This window comes from Panthera onca, chromosome B3, assembly GCF_046562875.1.
Source record: "Panthera onca isolate mPanOnc1 chromosome B3, mPanOnc1 haplotype 2, whole genome shotgun sequence".
Lineage (NCBI taxonomy): Eukaryota > Metazoa > Chordata > Mammalia > Carnivora > Felidae > Panthera > Panthera onca.
In genome coordinates, this window is record NC_138344.1 from 143,075,463 (window position 1) to 143,094,745 (window position 19,283).

At 49.6% G+C, this 19,283-nt stretch overlaps 1 non-coding gene across 1 annotated transcript; it reads right to left on the reverse strand.

Annotated features, from left to right (window-relative positions):
- Positions 1–3,668: 3,668 nt before the first annotated feature.
- LOC132670538 (U7 small nuclear RNA) lies at positions 3,669–3,728 on the reverse strand. The gene has a single exon (XR_009606769.1). It is a non-coding gene; the product is annotated as a U7 small nuclear RNA (small nuclear RNA).
- Positions 3,729–19,283: the final 15,555 nt, after the last annotated feature.

Genomic DNA, 19,283 nt, shown 5'->3' on the forward strand with positions numbered 1-19,283 from the left:
GCCAGTGAAACTGCTCATCGGCTCTAAAGGGCACAGAAAAAATTAATTTAACTATGGGTACGCAACAGCTCCTTCCCATGAGCCCTTCCTGACGAGTGTCGTGCAGAACAAGCTTCAGAAAACCACAAAATCGTCAGAGGACTTTCCGCTTTGGTCAGTGAGGGGGGCCTCGGATGTACTCAGGTGTGGAACTTAGACCAAGGACAGAGCTCTGGGGGACCGAACACTAGGTCAGCGTCGCACTCTGGCATCCTGCACCTGGCAGAAAATGGAACAAAGGGAGAGTGAGTGGACGGGAGTGTGAGCTCAGCGGCTCCCTTGCGGGTGTCAGCTGGGATAAACGGTTAGCTTGGTGACAATGAGGGGGAGGGGAAAGTGGCTATTGGCTAGTTTCCGAGAATCCACAGACAGCGTCTAAGGAAGGAGGGGACAGGGTTAGCACGTGACTATATTGCTATAAAGACCACCGAAACAAGGACACGAGCCTTCCTAAATACCAAACAACGCATGGAAGCAGTTCACAGAGGGGAAGACGTCTCACACACGAAACAGCAAATAGAACATAAAGCATCATGACACCTGAAAACGTGTCACTGCTAACGAAAAAGTCTAAGGTTAACTCCTCTGTTGAAACGGAAAAATATGTATTGTTCAGATTGGCTAAAAAAAAAAAAAAAGGCCATTCTGTGCTATACTCTACATTTTGTGTTTATCTGAGGCTTGTTTGATAATCGAATTCTATTCTGGGCACAGCACCACCCCTAAAACGACGTGATCCAATGGAAGGATGGGCAAAGATATGTCAAGCTAAGACAAATTAAAAGAAAACAAAGGTCGCTGGGAATGCAAGCTGGTGCAGCCACTCTGGAAAACAGCATGGAGGTTCCTCAAAAAACTAAAAATAGAACTGCCCTACGCCCCAGCAATGGCACTCCTAGGCATTTATCCAAGGGATACAGGTGTGCTGTTTCGAAGGGACACACGCACCCCCATGTTAATAGCAGCCCTATCGACAATAGCCAAAGTATGGAAAGAGCCCAAATGTCCATCAATGGATGAATGGATAAAGAAGATGTGGGATATAGATACACCACGGAGTATTACTCGGCAATCAAAAAGAATGAAATCTTGCCATCTGCAACTATGTGGATGGAACTGGAGGGTATTATGCTAAGTGAAATGAGTCAGAGAAAGACAAAAATCATAGCACTTCACTCATGAGGACTTTAAGAGACAAAACAGCTGAACATAAGGGAAGGGAAACAAAAATAATATAATAACAGGGAGAAGGACAAAACAGAAGAGACTCATAAATATGGAGAACAAACTGAGGGTTACTGGAGGGGTTGTGGGAGGGGGGATGGGCTAAACGGGTCAGGGGCACTAAGGAATCTACTCCTGAAATCCTTGTTGCACTAGATGCTAACTAATTTGGATGTAAATTTTTAAAAAATTAAATTTAAAAATTTAAAAATGTGAAAATAAAAAGAAAACAAAGGTCACAATTTTGATATTAAGGTATACTTCGGGCCCAAAATATTATACAAGACACAAAAGGACATTTTATAATATTCCCGATGAATAAAGAGCACTGATCAATATCTGTGCCCCAATGTTTCATATGGAAACGAAAGCAGAAACTCATAGGTGCACACTGATAATAGGAGACTTCCATCTCTCTCTCGGATTCAAACATCAAATAAAAAGTTAAAAAATAAAATAAAGTTAGAAATAAAGTAGATCTAAATAAAATGAAAAGGTGGATCCCACAGATGGACATTAAATTCTAGTCTTTAAATCAGAGAACACCTCTTTTCAACTTCACCTGCAACATTTTTGAAAACTGATCACAACAAAAGAAAAGAAAACTGATCACGTACTAAGCCACAAAAATCTGAAATTTCAAAACAGAGTAATACAACAGCACTCTGTGACAAAACTGGAAATTAAGAACAAAAATTCCCCCAAAGGTCTTTCCGCCTTGAAATTTTTTTTTTAATTTTTTTTAACATGTATTTATTGTTGCGACAGAGAGAGACAGAGCATGAACGGGGGAGGGTCAGAGAGAGGGAGACACAGAATCTGAAACAGGCTCCAGGCTCTGAGCTGTCAGCACAGAGCCCGACGAGGGGCTCGAACCCATGGACCGCGAGATCATGACCCGAGCCGAAGTCGGCCGCTTAACCAACTGAGCCACCCAGGCGCCCCCCGCCTTGAAATTTTTAAGCCACTAAACAACTCTAAGATCAAGAGAGAAATGCAGAATCAATGCAGCATTTCAAAAAAAAAAAAAAAAAAAAAAAAAAGTAGTAGTAACAAAACCATGACCTGTCAGAATCCATGAGATACAGCCAATGTTGTACTCAGAGATAGATTCCTGGCACTCAAAACCCATATCAAAAGTGTTCAAGTAAGTTAAACGTCAACATAAAAAGCTGCAAAAGAACAAGGTAGTATTTTTAAAAGCAGAAAGTAAAAGGATGTCCAACATCATTAGTTATCAGGGAAGTATCAGTTAAAATCATTATAATCTGTTGCTATACAGCAATAGCATGCACAGTGAATGACTATAATTAAAATCCTGACAATATCAAGTGTGGAACAACAGGAGGTCTCCTGAAGCCTTACATCAGAATGTTTACAGCAGCTTTGCAATGGTCAAAAATTGAAACAAAATATCCATCAACTGTGAATGGATGAACAAGTTGGATACATCCATACAATGGAATACTCCTCAGCAATGAAAAAAAAAAATGAATGAACCACTGATACAGTCAATGTGGATGAATCTCAAAAATGTTATTCTAAGTGAAAAGATACCGATACAAAAGGCTACATGATGTTTGATTCCTTTTTACGTGATGTTTAGGGGCAGGGGAGCTCTAGAAATCTGCGGTTGCCAGGAGCTGGGGTAAAAGAAAGCCACCACAGAAGGGCACAAGACAGCTTTTTGGGGGCGATAGGGAAATTCAGTATCTGAATTGAAGTGGTCACTACACAACTGTATGCATTTGTCATAACTCATAGAACAGTAGATTTTAAAGAATAGAATCTTGCCATATTGAAACTATATCCCAATAAACCTGCCTTAAATAAATCAGCAAAAAAAATTTTTTTTAATAATAAAAAACTAATATTAGGTCCAAGGACCCGATGGTACACCAAGGGTTGGTCTGAAAAGAAAGCAGAGTGTAACAACAACAACAAAATTCGAATCATTCCAAAAGCAATACTTCATTAAGAAAAATTTTTGAATAGAATTTTTTCAAAAGTAGCAATTAGGAAAGAAAAAAAGTAGAAATTTAGTGAATTAAGTTTGAAACCAGAAAAAAGAAAAATTGATAAATTATTTTCTTTTTTAAGTTTATTTATTTATTTTGAGGGGGAGGGGCACAAGTGGGGGAGGGGCAGAGAGAAGGAGAGACAGAATCCCAAGCAGGCAAGAATCCCAATCACCAAGCACAGAGCTGAGGTGGGGCTTGAACCCACGAACTGTGAGATCATGCCCTGAGCTGAGATCAAGAGTCGGGTGCTTAGCCAACTGTGTCGCCCAGGTGCCCCCGATAAATTACCTTTTTAAAAAATCAAAAGGTAAATAAGTCACTAGCCAATTTGTTTTTTTTATTTTATTATTTTATTTTTTTATTATGGGGGGATGGGCAGGGAGCAGGGGTCTTCCAGTAAGGACTGAAAAACCTGCTAGACAAATTCTAAGAGATGTAACACTCAGTTTGGGTTTTTTTAATGGCATGGGTGAACCCCTAAACATCCAAAATAAAAAATGACAGAAGAAAAATAACCATCAATTCAGAAGACATTTTTTTAAACCATGAGACTAATCTGCATAACAATAGGAAAATAAATTTGAAATGGATAATTTTCTAGGAAAATATAACCCAAACTGACTCCAGACAAGATAGAAACTCTAAATCAGGAGTTAGTGAAAAAAAGTTTTTGAAGAACCTTTCCTTAATAAGAGAACCATGCTGTGTTAATCAGGGTTTTCCAGAAATACAGAACCAATAGGATGGATGGATGGATGGATGGATGGATAGATAGAGGATAGATAGGTAGATAGATGATAGATAGATAGATAGATAGATGATACAGATAGATGATAGATAGATAGATAGATATTAAGGAATTGGCTCATGTGATTACGGAGGCTGGCAAAGCCAAAATCTCCGGGTAGGCCGGCATGCTACAGATTCAGAGGAGAGCCGGTGTTGCAGTTCAAGTCTGAAGACCATCTGCTGACAGAATTCCCTCTTGTTTGGGGGAGGTCAGACTTTTGACCTATTGTGGCCTTCGACTGATTGGATAAGGCCCACCCATATTTGGGAGGGCAATCTGCTTTTACTCAAAGTCTACCAATTTAAATGTAATCTCATCCAAAAACATCCTTACTGAAACATCCCAAATAAGTCTTGACCATATATCTGGGCACCATGGCCCAGACAAGTTGACATCACAAGTCTACCCCATGTCAACTTGGCACCCACATGCTTCTCCTTAATCCATTCTTAATCTCCATACGAGGAACAGAAACAAGGTCATAATTCCACCACATGATACAACTATCCTGCTGACACCCTACCAGAAACTAGGATGTGCTCAAAGAATGAATGTTAAAAAAGAATGTTAAGGGGCGCCTGGGTGGCGCAGTCGGTTAAGCGTCCGACTTCAGCCAGGTCACGATCTCGCGGTCTGTGAGTTCGAGCCCCGCGTCAGGCTCTGGGCTGATGGCTCAGAGCCTGGAGCCTGTTTCAGATTCTGTGTCTCCCTCTCTCTCTGCCCCTCCCCCGTTCATGCTCTGTCTCTCTCTGTCCCAAAAATAAATAAAAAACGTTGAAAAAAAAATTAAAAAAAAAAAAAAAAAAAAAAAAAAGAATGTTAAAAGTACACAGGAGCCAATTTGTAGGAACCCTCACGATTCAAATCTAGAATAATTTGAGCATGAAATGTCGTCACGTAACAACTATCCAAGATACATGTTTGGGTGAAACAAGGAAGTTCCAAAACAGTATGCACAGTAGACTCCTATTATGTGCATCCACACATATACATATATATAGTATCCTAAAATCTAATATATACTACATATCACGTACTATATATAATGTTAGTATGTGAGAAAACTAGATAAGTATCCCAAGGACTTAGGTATGTCTGGAGAATTCTGGAACATTTGCACTGATTTTACAAATCCTTTACGTTTCCTTTTGTATTTTTTTAATGTTTATTTATTTTTGAGAGAGAGAGAGACAGAGCGCAAGCAGGGGAGGGGCAGAGAGAGAGGGAGACACAGAATCGGAAGCAGGCTCCAGGCTCTGAGCTGTCAGCAGAGCCCGATGCGGGGCTCGACCTCACAAGCAGCAAGGTCATGACCTGAGCCCAAGTCGGAGGCTTAACCGACTGAGCCACCCAGGCGCGCCATACATTCCCTTTTTTAAAAATTGTGTCTAACGCCTGAGTGCCGCATCTGAAATCAGCCAGGTCCAGCTTGCCTGCAGGCTGTGAGCTGACTTACAATCTCCCTTCTCACCACCAGAGCACAGGAGCCAGGCCACCTCACCACCATACGGAATGTCTGCTTTGAGCCTCCGCCTGCTCAGCTCTTTTTACGTTACCCCTTGTCTGATTGCCCTGTAAACTGAACACTCTGTGCTCCTTGACTTGCCCTCCCAGCATCACGCATTCTAAAGGACTTTTAATGAAATTAAACTCTGTGGGATGAGAGGAACAAACATTATGTAGTCGGTTACATTTCTCCAGCCTGACAGCCACGGGCTCCTCAAAGCTGGAAGAGGGGAAGCAACAGAAACGACACGTCCTGAGCGCCTACAACAAGCTGGGCTGTCCCTTGGCACACAGCGTCTGATCGAACTCTCACAGGCTGGTGTTGCGAGTCCCCATTTTTCAGATGAGAACACTGAGGTTCTGAGAGATGATGTGATTTACGCAAACTCACTAGCTAGTCAAAGGTAGAGTCAGAATCCAAATGCAGGTCAGTGGGGTCCTAAGATCTTGCTTTGCCCTCTATGACACCCTCACTTGTCCCCAGATTTATGGATGAAGCAACTAAAACCCCTGGGCATTGGTGGCGGACCCTCAGAACTCAGGTGAGCAGGTGTCCAGAACATGCCCTAGTTAATGCTCCCTCAGCCTTCAAGTCTGGTATGTGCCCAGCCGTGACCAGTGCAGTGTCACCTAGCATCAATCTATGCCTGGTATCTCCATCAGAGAGGCAGAACCTGAGACCTAGGGAACTGGGTGAGCCGGCCAAGGTCACACAGCAGTACCATCGAGGGCCTGAATCTAGGGACGGCTCTCTGGCCTGGGCAGGCCTCTCGGTCCTGCTATCCCCTTGAAGCCCTGCTCCTCCGTCCTCCGTGTCCCCTTGTGTTTCTCTCTCTCTCTCTCTCTCTCTCTCTCTCTCTCCTGCCTCCCTTCCTTCCCTTCATCTTTCTCTGTCCTCACTATAACCACTTACAAATTCTCATCCACCTGAAGTGTTGCTGAATTTGAGACAGAGGTGGGAGGACCTTAAAGATGGGAATACAACCCCCACACTTTACAGATGGACAAACTGAAACCCAGAAAGTCTCCCCCACGTGTTCAGATTTCAACTCCAGCCTTTGCTCAGCTGTTTCCTTTCCTGCCTGCCCACCTCCCTCCTGCCTTTGCACACCTCCCATGAACAGCCATCTGGCTCTTGCCTGCAGCCAGAGGGGGCTTCCAAAATCACTCACTTGATCAGTCTACACTCTACCTAACAACCCTCCAAGGATCAAAACGCTGGCCTTGCTACCTTCTCTACTCTCCTCCTATGACAAGCTAAATCTTACCCACGATGAGCCTTCCAACTTGCTACTCCCTGCTCTCTCCCTGACTTGATTATTAGCTATTTATCATTCAATCTCAGATCTCCCTGGGGCCCAATCCTGAGGCACTCACAGAGTCTCCCTCGTCTCCAACTTCACTGTCTGCCTGAGTAGACCACGAGCCTGGACCTGTCCTGTTCACCACTGTGCCTCCAGTCTCTGGCGCTGTGCTGCACGCCTCCCCGAGCCAGTTCACGGCCCAGTCAAAGTTTAACGGCAAGGTGAAAAAAAAATGTCCCAGCAGAGGAAAGGAGATGATCCCGGCAGGGAGAAGTGCCATCAAAAGTTGTGTGCAGATCATGTACCCCAATGTTTATAGCAGTGCTCTCAACAATAGCCAAATCATGGAGAGCCTAAATGTCCATCCACTGATGAATAAAGAAGATGTGGTTTATATATACCATGGAATACTACTTGACAATGAGAAAGAATGAAATCTGCCCATTTGCAGCAACACGGATGGAACTGGAGGGTATTATGCTGAGTGAAATCAGTCAGGCAGAGAAGACAGATGTCATATGTTTTCACTCATATGTGGCTCTTGAGAAACTTAACAGAAGACCATGGGGTGGAGGAGGGAAACAGAGAGGGAGGGAGGCAAACCATAAGAGACTCTTAAATACAGAGAACAAACAGGGTTGATTGCGGCGGTGGGGGGGGGGGGGACCAGGAGCAAGGGGAAAATGGGTGATGGACATTGAGGAGGGCACTTGTTGGGATGAGCACTGGGTGTTGCAAGCGATGAACGATGGGAATCTACGCCTAAAGTCAAGAGCACGCCGTATACACCGTATGTTAGCCAACTTGACTATAAATTATATTTTTTAAAAAAGTTGCGTGGAGGTATAGGAAGCAGGCCTGTGGGACTAGACTGAGGTGCGAGCAGAGGGTACTTGGGGGAAATGAGGTTAGGAGATTCTCTTCCATGTAATAAGCACCCCTGAACGCCATGGCAGGCCCTGTGCCCACAGGGCACACAGGCGGGCGCTGCTGGGCCCCGATGGTCCTGTGCGGAGCCACTCCTCTGGGGTTTCTCCACATCTGAGTCTCATGGACGTCCTCACCGCCACCCCCAACAACACGAGCACCGACACCGCCTAATGTGCATATAATTCGAAGGGGTCACGGCCCCCAGGAGCCCAGCCAAGGACCACGGCTGACGTATCCCTAGTCTGGCTGGAACGACAAAAATCAAACGAGAGCCGGGAGCACAAGTCAGGCCACGACGACCCCGAGGAAGGAACGGAAGCCGGAGGGACAAGATGTCAGAGGCAGGGAAGTGACAACGGTGGTTGGCCCCTGGGGCCACGTTAAGAAATCTGTCCCAGGCTCCCGAAACGGGACAGAGGTGCGGAGGCGAGCAAAGGTTTCAGGGCGAGGAGCGCCCTAATCTCACTGCCGGCTCGGGAAAATGACGCAAGGGCCACGCGAGGCCACCGTGAAACGCTACAGCTCCACTCCTGCCGGGTGCACTGTGGGCGTCAGGGGCCGCAGCCCGACGCCAGGTCTCGCGGGAGGGCGAGATTCACGCGGATCACAGAGATTGGGCGGGGAGGGGCGGCCAAGGCTTCCGTCCTCGAGCAAAGTCCCGCCCCCTGGCCGGGATGGGCCAATCCCAAGGCCTCCCCGTTCTGGCCTCAGGGATTGGTCCTGGGGCTCACGTGACCGAGCGGCCTCTCGGACACGTGACCGCCGCGGCGGCCTTCTTGGTTTATCTGTGGCGGGAGAGAGCTGGGGACCTAGACCGGGGCGCGGAATTGGGGACGGCGGAGCTCCGAGGCTTCCCGCCGGTGCCGGCCTCCGCCCTCGTCCTGTGCAGACGGGCCGGCCACCTGCCTGCTGGGCCTTCGGAGTGAGCTGGGCGGCCTCGGTGCCCTCGCCTGTGAGATGGTCCCAGGGTCGTCCAGGGAACAGCGTTGCCGGAGGCCTATGGGAGGCAGCGGGGACGTGCACGGCCGTGTGAAGCAGGGCGATGGCCCGAAGGACCAACCGGGAGTCCCGAAAAGCTGACTGTGGGTGAGGTTGTTGAGCAGAGCAGAGCCCCTGCCCTCGGCTGACTTCCGCCAAGGGTTGTGTGACGGGCCCCTTGGCTTTCGTTGCAGACGATTGAGCAAGATACGGCTGGGTGAGTTTGCAGATCTGATTGGCCTTATTCGGCAATTCCCGAGCGGGACAGCGTCCCATCCCGCCAGTGGCAAGGAGCTCTGAGGCGCTGTAGAAAACGGGAGGCTCTCGTAGACAGAAGTGGGCCAGAAAAAGGAAGTTTCTAGCAAAGGGTGGCTTCTTTTCAAGCGAGGTCACCTTCCTCTAGCGAGAGACAGGCGTCTGTCAGCCAGATAACCTCACTAGTGCTAACCAGGTAGTTCTAGATGACTAGTTAAATTAGGTCCCGTTCCCGGGAGGGGCTGAAACCGCAGTTAGGTTAGGTATGAAGCCTTGGATCGCTGACAAAGGTTTAGCACAAGTGACTCCCATTTGGGGCCTTTTGTTCCTTTTTCAACGTTGCTAAAACTTTACAACAGCAGTGTCCGTAGTGTACTTGAGGCCTGTAGTCGGGGACAGACTGCTGAGGCCTCACGGCCTGGAAGTGGAGGAGCCAAGGCTGAACCTAGACATCAGCGCGACCAACCTGCAGACCCTCAACCAGGTGGCTTTTGCACCCTGAGAAGTGAGCCAACGGGACCACCCTCTCTCCATGCCCTTGGGAGTCACCCAAACCTTGAGGACGCTCCCTTTTGTCACTGCTGTCTGCTCAAGATACTGGTGACCCTGGAGGGCGGGGCCGGGTGCTTCCCAGTCTCCCCTCCTGACTGGGGCAGAACTGGCTGGCGTCTCCAGCCTGTTACACGAGGGACAGGAGGGCCTCAGGCAGAGCTGGGAAGAAGAGAAGCAGTGGGAGGGAGGGGCCTGGAAGCCGGAACTGGAAGGAGGGCGGGAGAAATGTGCCAGGACCCCAGGAGAACCACCCGCAGCTTGATCCATTCGGTTCAACAAGAATCCATCAAACACCCGCTCGCTCCAGGCGCTGAGGATCTAGAATTAAACAGAAGAGGTAGACATCCTCACCCTCCTCGAATTTCCCTTCCAGTGCAGGAGAGAGACCATAAACAGAGTAGACGTTCACACCATGCAGGCTCCTGGGAAAAACCAAAACTGAGAAAGGGTCTAAGAGGTGGGGACAGCTTTACACAAGGGGCAGGGTTGGCCTCGCTGAGAAGGTGACTTGGAAGGAAGTGAGGGAAGAGCATCCAGGCAGATGGCGCAGTGCGTGCAAGGGACCCGCGGTGGGAGGGAACCTGCAGCAGAGTGTGGCTTTGAGGAGTAGGCAGGCATCAGAGAGGTAACAGGTGGCCGCAAAAGGGCTTGGAATTTTAACCGAGATAAGGCCGTGGAAGGGTTTGAAGACAGGCTCCGCTCCCCACATGAGCTGCTTTGCTGTTCTTGCCAGCTGGGCACCCTCCGGAGGCAGGAAGGCATTATGCCTTCTGTCCCCAAAACCACATTGGCCTCTCTGTCGTCTTTGCCCAGGACGGGCAGCAACCCTGTTCTTCCACTCGATTCTCCTGTCCCTGACCCCCACTCTAGGCTGTGGAATCTTCATGGGGAAAACCTGGCCCTGACCAGTCTGTCTCCCTCTGCATCGTTCGTTGCCCAGGGATCTGAGCTCCGAGGCTGCCACACAGGGTGTGCACATGCTAAGGTAGCCGGTGGGAGCGAAAGCTCCAGGCGGTGTGTCCTAGCAACACCCAGAGCTGGGCTCTCAGAGGGTCAACAGTGATGTGGGGAGGCACCTCCAGAAGGGGGTCGGCTTTCGGCCTGGGGACCCCACCTGTCACTTGTGTCCCCAGCCTTGAAGTGGGACTGTATTTCCATCGTTAGCCCCAGTGTCTAGAAAATCGGGCGTTCCCAGGTCTCAAAAAGCTTGTGGTCTGGGATGGAGCACCTGGGTGGCTCAGCCAGTGAAGCATCCCGACTCTCGGTTTCGGCTCAGGTCATGATGTCATGGTTTCATGAGTTCAAGTCCCACATCAGGCTCTGCACTGACAGCGCAGAGCGTGTTTGGAATCTCTCTCTCCCTCTCTTTCTTTCTGCCCCTTCCCCTGCTCATGCTGCCTCTGTCTCTCAGAATAAGTCAACGAACCTTAAAAAAGAAAACAAAGCTTGTGGTCTGGGAGCATAATTAAGGCGCTGGAACCATGGGCCCAGAGGTACAGTGTTCACAGCACAGCTGTGCAGACTGTGTGGCCGCTTCTCTGCAGCCTTTTCCCGACTCCCACAGCCACCCACCAGCAGCATCAGGATGTCTGGTCCCCAAGAGGAGGGGCTCACTGGCGGATTCGGTCATCACAGTATCCCTTGCCTGACTGTCTCTTTTATTTTCAAGTCAGGTGCTTTAACAAGAGTATCTGGGAAACACAGTGGGAGCATCTTTATTTTATTTATTTACTTTTTAAAGTAAGGCTCCACATCCAACATGGGGCTCGAGCTCATGACCCTGAGATCAAGAGTCGGATGCTGTACCGACCTAGCCAGCCAGGTGCCCCGATACGTTATTATTTACTAAAGCCCATAATTCGGATTTTCTTAGTTTTTCTTGGTGTCCTTTTTTGGTGCCAGGATCCCATCAAGGGCACCGCATCACATGAAGTTGTGCACCTCACTTTCTTCTGAAGGTGCAGTATTGAGAGGAGGCTAAAGCAGCACAAAACTGCCGACCTTTTCCTTGGCTTTAAGTCTGAGTAAACGCTAGGGCTGGGGCTGCATTTGGGTTTTGGTGTTCTGCCTGACAGGTGTCAGCTGAGTGGGGCTCTTGGGTCCTTTGCAAAAGGAAGGGCACTGAGGAGAAGCCCCACACCCCAGACTGTCCCCTCTCAGAACCGCCCCTCGGGCTGGGGGTGATGGGGAGTTATGGTTTAATAGGTTGCAGATTTCTGTTTGGGATGATGGAGACATTCTGGACATGGATGGTGGTGAGTGAGGGCTGCACAAATGTACAGATTTCCTTAATGCCCCTGATTGCACACTTAAAAATGGTTCAGATGGTAAGTTTTATGTATTTTCACCACAATTGGTTTTATGTCTTTTTAACGTTTATTTGAGAGAGCGTGTGTGCGTGCACAGGGGAGGGGCAGAGAAAGAGGAAGAGTGAGAATCCCAAGCGGGCTCTGGGCTGTCCGTGAAGAGCCCAGTGCGGGGCTTGATCCCACGACCTCAAGATCACGACCTGAGCCAGTATCAAGAGGCGGACGCTTAAGCCACCGAGCCACCCGGGCGCCCCCACGATTTGTTTTAGAGCTGAAGAAACGAAGATGCAATTTAAACAAGACTTCTGCTCCTTGCTTTTCGGTAAAGGAAACCTGTGTGTTTCACCACAAAGTGAAGCTGTCCCTTGAAGGCCTTCTGTTCCCCAAGTCGGCTTCCTCCACAGACCTGGGACCTGCCATCGGTGCGGATGGGGCTCGGGCACCGTCACCTTTACTGTTACCGCTAATGGCGGCAGTAGGACAGCCTGTGATTGATCACTCCCTGTGCCGGCAGCCTTGCCACTTGACCTCACACAGCCCCAGGGGCGGTTCTGCTCACGGGCCTCATCTACGGAAGGCCACGGCAGCACAGAGATTAAGGGACCCACCTGCGGTCACACAGCTGGTGGCAGCAGTGGCAGGATGCTGCGTGAGCCGGGCCTTTCTCGCCACCCACTGCGGGGCCAGCGAGGCAGCCCAAACTGCAAAGCCATCCTCCTAGCCGACGTGTCCTTCAACAGGCCGGGGGCATGGGGGAGGGGGGCGGAGTGAGGCTGGTGTGTGGCCGCAGAATACTCCCTCTGGTCAAAACAAGGACTGGCAAGAGGGACTGGCCGCCTTCCGTAAAAGCAAAACAAACGACGGGGAGCCTGGGTGACTCAGTCAATTGAGCTTCCGACGTCAGCTCAGGTCGTGATCTCAAGGTTTGGCCCAGAGCCTGGAGCCTGCTTCGATTCTGTGACTCCCTCTCTCTGCCCCTCCCCCATTGCGCTGGCTCTCTCAAAAATAAACAAACATCTTAAAAAACCCTGCGATAACGGCCATGTTTATCAAACACGTGGCTCCGGGTTCTAGATAGTGCTCTCCAAGTATCCCCATAGATCTCTAGCCCCACGGGGGCTGGGTATTGATGTTCCACCAAAAGAGTCCCATAGCCAAGTAGCTTGGGAAATGTTGCACCTGCCCCTGTCCCCAGCGATTCAAAGGACTTCTAGAGGCTCTGAAAAGTCCTGTTATGAAGAAACAGGTTAAGCTTTGTCTAGCCCAGCGATTCCTGAACTTAGTTGACCCCCACCACCCATTTCGATATGAGACCCATTGACAGGGGTGCCTGGCTGGCTCAGTCTGTAGAGCGTAGAGCATGCAACTCTTGGTCTCAGGGTGGTGAGTTCAAGCCCCACATTGGGCGTGGCACCTACTTAAAAAACAAACATTGACAGCCTCCAAGTTGCTATGCACAGACAGCTCCCTGTGCCTTGATGGGTGATGTGCCTCTCAGTACAGGGTCTTGCTTTTGTCTTCACTCTAGGTGAGGAATGGAAGTGCAGGGTTCTCTACGTACTCAATTTAGAGATAAATACTAGGGGTGTGCCTGGGTGGCTCAGTTGGTTAAGCGTCCGACTTCGGCTCAGGTCATGATCTCACGGTTCGTGAGTTCAAGCCCTGCATCAGGCTCTGTGCTGACGGCTCAGAGCCTGGAGCCTGTTTCAGATTCTGTGTCTCCCCTCCCCACCCCTCCCACTCATACTCTGTCTCTCTCTCTCTAACATAAATAAACATTAAGAAAAAAAAAAGAAGATAAATACTAAGGACTCCTAGCTGGCTCAGTTGAGAGAGCATGTGACTCTTGGTCTCAGGGTTGTGAGTTTGAGCCTCACACTGGGTGTAGAGATTACTTAAAACCTTCATACATACATACATACATACATACATACATACATACATACTGGAGTGTTCAATATAGAGAAACAGCAATTGATGTCAAACTTAAAGCCTGACTGGCAATGCCAGGAAATGCCAGCATCTACTGTGATAAAATAACATTTTCTGATAAACCATTTTAGGTCCTGTCACTTTCAGGGTGCAGAAGGGTTTTGTCTTGTCCATGAAAATGTTGACGTGTTCCTCTCCACCCATGGCGAAAGTGAGCATTGCACTGAAGTTAAGCAAAGTCCTAACCTAACAGGACACTAGGTGTCCTGTGCTTTACATCTCACCAGACCCAGCGCATTCTGCTGGAAATTTTGGGTGGTCTCTGTAAAATGTTTACATTTATTCTTTGGAGTAAAGTAGGAGGTTCTTTCTTAAAAGTGAACACTAGTGGGACACCTGCGTGGCTCAGTCAGTTAAGCATCTGACTCTTGATTTCAGCTCAGGTCATGGTCTTGCTCTGATGGGATCGAGTCCCACATCGGGCTCTGTGCTGACAGCACGGAGCCTGCTTGGGATTCTCTGTCTCTCTCTCTGCCCCTCCCCCGCTCATGTGCACACTCTCTCAAAATAAATAAACTAAAAAAACCCAAAGTGAACACTTATATGCTTGACCTGAGCAGGTTTTTGGATGGACGTGTGTGGTTGTGTTCGACCAGGAATAGGCTTCTCTCAGCAGGAAGGAAGGAGATTCAGCCTCTGCCCATCCCGCAATCCTAGAATGAAAGATCTTATGGAAATAAATGAAACTGAATAAATAGGCACCTGAGCCTCTTCAGTTTCTGGCTTAGCACTGCCCTGCCTGGCAAGGAGGGAAAGTTGTCTAGGGCAGCAGGCAGCTGCTGAACCGTACATGGAGAGGATCAGGACCAGGAGCCCTCGAGTTTTGGGAGCATCTGGGGCTGGGACCTGCAATTATGCTGAGCAGCCGCTAGGTGTCAGGACGCCCCTGGTTTGTGCTCCCTCTGGCAGGCAGGCTGACTGTGTCCCCTGTTTCTGGGCGGATGCTCAGAGATCCCTGAGCACCCTCTGAGATCGCCGTTTGCACCAAGATCACCATTTATAGATGGAAAATTGAAGCTCAGAGCAGGCACTGGTCAACAGCTCCCCCTTGCTTGGTGCTACACTGGGGACAGGAGAAATGACAGAACAGGACCCAACCCACGCACTTCTGGTGGTTATAAATCTCTAGGCACAGGAGCACCTGGGTGGCTCAGTCGGTTCAGCATCTGACTCTTGATTTCAGCTCAGGTCATGATCTCACGGTTCGGTTCGTGAGTTCAGGCCCCAAGTCGGGCCCCATGCTGGCTCTCTCTCAAAATAAATAATTTTTTTAAAAAGTCTCTAGGCACAAGCAGTATCCGAGTTTGAACCCCTGCTTCACATCTTGGTACCTATGAGATCTTAAGCAGGTTACCTCTGCCTCAGCCTGCTATCTTCACATCTTCAAACCAGTAGTAATAACCTATCCCATCAGTGCTGTGAGTGTGGCCATTACAACAGGCCAACTCGTCATGGTGGTGGCACAGCCCCAGTCATCACAGGCATGACTCTCCAGCCACAGACTCAAGTGTGTGGGCAGTGCCACTGCCTCCATTTTCTGTGACAGCCTGATTTCTGCCCCGAGCGCCCATTCCACGATTCCATGGGCACTATCACGGCCATCAGTTTCAGATCTTGCCCCCTTCCTACGTCAGGACTCCTGCAGGGTTAGGGCCCTGTGGGGGAGCCTGCTGCCACTGGTTATCTGCCCATACTGGCTATTGCAGCCCCCCGGTCCCATGCCTCGGCGCTGTCCCCAGCCTCACTGGGCATGTGGGCCTCTTGGGCCCGGGTCACCTGGGTGCCAGACCCCTCCTGCATTGCTCTCTGGCGACTGGAGGCAGCAGGCCTGGGACCCCCTCACCTGCCTCTGCTCACCCCAGACCAGGGTGGTCTCCCTGTGGTCCAAGATGCTTCATTAACCCGGCTTCTCCAGGACACTGGCCCAGAAGGGACACATCAGTTCTGCCTTCCTCCCCCATCCCCCTTTGTTGTCTGGAGGGCTTGGGCTTTGGGGGGTGAGGGGGAAACAAAGTCCAAAAAACCCACAGGCAACTTCTGCTTCCATCCTGGGACTATAGGTCCGGGGCCAGCTCCTCCTTGAATGCAGAGAAGGAACGGCAAGGTGGGAAGGGGGGTTGGAAATGTCATTGTAGGCAGCCCCTGCTCCGCATGGTTCCAACATGCAGAAACTTTAGTTACCACGGTCTAGGAAAACACCATCAGTCCCTCAACAACACAGTTCAAGTGTCAGTGACCCTGTGTATTAACTGAGTCGCCGCACCAGGTAGAGACTGCCTGAGCTCGCCAGCCTGCAAATCACTACATAAGTAACAGCCGCGCCTCATGATCAGTGACCATCTGGCGCTTCTTCCCAAGCCCGTGGGTGACCGGTCACCGCGTGTTACTCAGCGCCCGGACACCAGCCAGGTCGGGAGCCGTGCCACCTTCCGTGATGGACACACTGGCTACTCTGCAGAAGCGCGTCACCGAAGCCAGGAGTCGACCGACAGAGGTGAGAAAGTGGCAAGGGCGGGAAGTGGGGACACTGGAGGCAAATCCAGGTGCAGCAGCGACGGGGCCAGAATAAAGAGCTGCGGCCAGAGGGGCCTAGCGAGGCCGACTTGATGAGAAGGACGATGTCCCCCGGGGGGTGACGCCGGCCACGCCCCCGCGCCGACACGTTTCACGTCGCCCCGAGTGCGCGAGTGCGAAGGCCTCGCTGGAAGCTGATCGCGACGCGGAACAGACAGCGACAGCCGACAGAGGTCCAGAAAGGATGCTCGCGGCACGTCCTAAGTCACAGCGGAAGAGGCGAGCGCTGTTCATGCTGTTCCTGGTAAGTTTCCCCTTTAAGTCGTGGTTAAATACACATAGTTTATTTATTTACTTTCTATTTTTTTAATGTTTTTTTTTAAACGTTCATTCATTTTTGAGACAGAGAGAGACAGAGCATGAATGGGGGAAGGTCAGAGAGAGAGAGAGAGAGACACAGAATCTGAAACAGGCTCCAGGCTCCAAGCTGTCAGCACAGAGCCCGACGCGGGGCTCGAACTCACCGACCGCAAGATCATGACCTGAGCCGAAGTTGGACGCCCAACCAACTGAGCCACCCAGGCGCCCCGTATTTTTTTAATGTTTTATTTTATTTTTTGAGAGGCAGAATGAGAGTGCGAGCAGGGGAGGGGCAGGGAGAGAAGGAGACACAGAATCCGAAGCAGGCTCCAGGCTCCCAGCCGTCAGCACAGAGCCTGACGCGGGGCTCGAAGCCCCAAACACAAGGTCATGACCTGAGCCGAAGTCAGAGCCACCCAGGCACCCCAAATACCCATAGTTTAAAATCTACGACCTTGACCACTTCCAAGTGCATGGTTCTGTGGCATCAGGTGCTGTACAAGCAGGGACGGCTCCGCGAACTTGTGTGTGGACACCGTTGCAGAGATGCTCATCTCCTCGAGGCCGTTCTGATTTGAGTATCTGTGCTGCTTTCGAACAAGGAAAGAAGCTCGTTCATTCTCGATGCTTCTGAAAGTGAGAGTGTCCCCAGCAAAGATTAGCTTTACCGTTTCTATTTGCCTGCATAGTTCTAACCAATGGGAAAGTTTCTCATGTTTGGGAGATCATGGAAGTCACACTTTTCCCACTGATTTTTGTTTCTCTCCCCATGTCCACTTAAATAGTGTTATTGAGGGGTGCCTAAGGGGCTCGGTCGGTTAAGTGCCCAACTTCAGTTCAGGTCATGGTCTCACAGTTTGTGAGTTCGAGCCCCACGTCGGGCTCTGTGCTGACAGCCTAGAGCCTGGAGCCTGCTTTGGATATGTCTGTCTCTCTGTCCCTTTCCTGCTCACACTCTCTCTCTCTCTGTCTCTCAAAAATGAATAAACGTTAAAAAAATTTTTTTGAAAATGTTATTGGGATGCCTAGGTGGCTCAGTTGGTTCAGTGTCCGACTCTTGATTTCCACTCAGGTCATGATCTCACGGTTCATGAGATTGAGCCCTGGTCAGGCTCTGTGCTGACAGCACACAGCCTGCTTGGGATCCTCTCTCTCTCTCTGCACGCCCCCCCCCCCCAAATAAATAAATAAACTTTTAAAGAAATAAAATAAAAGCAGTTTTTATTGAGATAAAAGTCACAAAACGTCAATTCACCAAAATTCGGTGGTTTCTAGTGGATTCACAATACTCTACAATTGTCAAGATTGCTTTGCAGGATTTCCGCTTGCAGAATCCCCTTTACTGCCCCATGCCTCCCTCCCGGCTCCTGGTGGCTGTTGGCAACCTTTTGCGTCCTTGCTTGTAGATCCATCACTCCCATCTCCACCTCTGTCCTCACATGGCGCTCTCCCTGTGTGGGTCTATGTGTCTGGGTCCACATTTCCCTCTTCTTGTAAGGACACCAGTCACGGGATTTAGGGCCCACTCTCATCCAGAATGACCTCATCTCAACTTGATGACACCCGCAAAGACCCAATATCCAAGCAAGGTCACATTCACAAGCACCAGGCATTAGGACTTCAACGCGTCTTTTGGGAAACACACTTCAACCCACAACAGGTGGCCTCCCAAATCCCCAGATAGCCCATCAAGTGACTCTTCGTGAGGATGCATCTAGAACTTTGCATTTGTGCCCCCTCTTGTCAAAGTCTTGAGGAAACGAAGGGATGCATTACGGCTCCATTTCAATCATGAGACAAACTGCAAAGGCCTGAATTAGACTGGGGATTGACGTGTGGGTGTGACACCTGGGCACTTAGTGTACGTTTGTAATATCACAGAAATCAGCTGTGACAGTTTCTTTACAATTAGGCTTTGACGTGCATGTAACTTAGTTGCTGAGTGATACTTTTATTATTGTTTTTTGTTTTTTTTTTTAATTTCTGCCCTTTTAGAATCACCTGGTAATTCATCTGGAGTGAATAGAAGTACTCTGTTTACTTACTTATGCCCCAGATGTTTATTCCACACCCACAGCAAGCAAGACACAGTTCCAAGCACAGACACACTAAGATTTGCCATTACCAAGAGAAAACCCTTGACCTCATGGGTCATTCTAATTAGGGGCACAGACCATGAGTGAGGAGCACAGATAGTACTGTGCAGAGAAGCATGCCCTGAAGAAAATTAAAGGGGCGAGTGGTGGGGAAGGTGGTCAAAGAGGGCCCTTCTGAAGGGTCATGCTTGAGCAGAAGGCTGATGAAGAGAAGGAGTGAGCCCTTTAAGACTCTGGAGGAAGAGCATTCTAGAACAAGGGAAAGACCCTCAGGCCGAGGCATGCCTGGTGTCATCAGGGACAACAGAAGGTCAGCACACCAAGGCGGCCAGAGATGGTGGATGAGTCTGGAGGCCAAGGACCAGATCACTCAGAGCCCAAGTGGGCAAGCCAAGGACGGTTCTCCCTCTAAG